Here is a 2,868-nt window from a genome sequence, read left to right on the forward strand (position 1 = left end):
ACAGGGAGAGGAGGCTTAAGCCTTTGCTTCTGCACCATTATGCTGACATGAAATGGCCCTTGGGGTGCCACTATTTGGGGAAACTTAAACATAATATATTAATACGCACATGGTCCCCCACTGGGCCAACAGTCACTTCCTGCAGCTATTTCAAGTCAGTAAAGCACTGCAGAGGGAAAGCATAAACCCCCTTCCACGACTCTATACTGAATCAGCGCCTCCCCACCCCCCCACCCCCGTCCCCATTTGGTTTCACCTGGGAATTCCTTCTGCATGTCTGCTTGCAGGAAGATGGACCTTAGGATACACCTGTGAGCAATGTATCATGTAGTTAGGCCTTGGTTTCAGGAAGATCTTCATTGCCTGAGATCTTGGAGAAGGCAAAGCAGACTACACAATAGACCAATGGTCTTACTTAGTATATTGCATAACATATGCATTATACTTATACAGCGTAAGTAGCAGGTTTCTGCATCTACCTGAGAACAAAGCTGCTTAAATTATAAGTAGGTGTCCCAGGCTGCAATCCTATGCATACATACCTGGGAATAAACTCCATTCATTTTAGGACTTACTCGTGAGTAAGGATTTAAGACTGCACTGCCAGACTCCAATTGGCAAACTACAGTATATGCTCACAAATGAACCTATTATAAATGTTTCAAGAGGTGGCCTCAGGACTCTCACAGGAGAAATCTCAACTTCCACTGGACCCCAGTTCCTTTTCTTGCTCTGGCATCAACCCTCTCAGCCACATGCTTGTGTCTCCTAACCAGCCATCCTGTTGCACCTTTTCCTTCTCCCAACCTTCCATTCATATGCTTTCTTAACCAACACTCAAGTCACACACTTTCTTTCCTTCCCAATCCTCTGTCGCGTTTTCATCCATCCCATCAATGGATCCATATTTTTTAAAAAGTTTACATGGGGGGGGGGGGAGTTGCATTGGTACATATGTAGATGTCATAAGTTAATTGGGGAATACCTAACTGCCAATGTACATATTTTAAGTTTTCATATCTACCTACCTACATTAACATTTACCCTAGCTCTAAGGCCCCATGGTAGATATTTTGATCCACATAAAGGAAAAGGTAGTTATGCAAGTACCAGTCATTTCCGACTCTAGGGTGACGTCACATCATGATGTTTTCATGGCAGACTTTTTACAGGGTGGTTTGCCATTACCTTCCCCAGTCATCTACACTTTACCCCCAGCAAGGTGGGTACTCATTTTACTGACCTTGGAAGGCTGAGTCAACCTTGAGCCAGCTAACTGAACCCAGCTTCCGCCAGGATCGAACTCAGGTCATGAACACAGCTTGGACTGCAATACTGCAACTTACCACTCTGTGCCACAGGGCTCCATGATCCACATGCCCCATATGAATTAGATACAGGATTTATTGCATATGCATTTTGACCTAACTTTCAAAAGAACTCATGTAGCAATAATGAATATGCCACATTTCTACCTCACAACCTGTGTAGTAGGCTGGACTGAGACCCAGTAACTTGACTAAATGCACCTAATGTACTTTGTATGTGAGCAGATATTTGAACCCAGGTCTCTCCATTACAGTAATGATCATGTTCAAGACTACCCTTTACTATTCTACACACCTTGGTCACACAATGAACCATGAGAATAACTCACTAGATGAACAACAGTTCTTTATATTTCATCACCACAGAATATGAGAATTATTTTAAAGTTATTTTAGAAGAAAGCAGGTGAAACAAAACAAATGAAATATTCCTGATACACAAACCTTGGGAGCAGACTCTGCAACAAGTGTTCTAAGCGTACCTACACATCTGTTGATTGTATGAAGGGCTGGGAATTCTACAATAAAGGAAGACCTCCCCCCCAATCACATATAAAGAACCTGGTATGCACATACAGTTGACATACAAATAGGTTATTTCTAAGATATGCTGACTATACATAAGGGGCCAGAGAGGGCACACAATGTCTTTCCATGTAAACTTTTGCTTCCAAACCCTAATATATGCAGACTTTAAATGTATTAGCCAGGTCTCTCATTGCACTGTGTTTATTTGCCGGCTTTTTCCTTCAGAAGGGGAGAGGGGGGGAGACCCAAAAGCAGCTAAACAGAAGACATTGCAGTGGAGTTCTGCATATGCTGTATTACCTTTTTTTACAGAAGTAGTTTGAACTGCTTCTCTGATGGGCCCAGTACTGTTACACTGTAGATATCTCATGATTAAATTTCATACACACACCAAGAGCATTAGACACCATGCCATTAAGCTGTATTGTGGTTGTCCGAGAATACAAACAAAGCACTGAAATACAAATCTCTCGCCTGGCACCAAGACAAACACAGGAAAGCGATATCAAGAAGACAATTCCAACAAGGCAGAACAGCTAGATTTGAATTCAGCAGAACGGTAGAGACCAACAAGATTTTCAGGATATGAACTTTCAAGAGTCAAAGCTCCCTTCCTCAGGTACAAGTCAGAATGGAGACCTCTGAGTCCTTATATGCCAGTCAGAAAGTGGAAGGAAGTCAGGATGTATTTCCTTCTTTATAACACCCCTTCTGAATGGGATATAAGGACTCAGAGATCTCCATTCCGACTCATACCTGATAAAGGGAGCTTTGACTCTCGAAAGCTCATACCCCAAAAATCTTGTTGGTCTCTAAGGTAGTGTTGGACTCAAATCTCGCTCTTCTACTGCAAACCAACACAGCCACCCTCTGAAAGAAGATGAAGATGATATGGTTGATTTGTTGCTGAAAGCTTCTTCCATTTCTGAAGCATAAGATTCTGTCTTTCCATTGTGTTAAATTAGATGAGAAGTGCAGCAGGACATTCCCCACAATGACCTTAGATTATAAA

Source organism: Heteronotia binoei, chromosome 1 (genome assembly GCF_032191835.1).
Source record: "Heteronotia binoei isolate CCM8104 ecotype False Entrance Well chromosome 1, APGP_CSIRO_Hbin_v1, whole genome shotgun sequence".
Classification (NCBI taxonomy): Eukaryota; Metazoa; Chordata; class Lepidosauria; order Squamata; family Gekkonidae; genus Heteronotia; species Heteronotia binoei.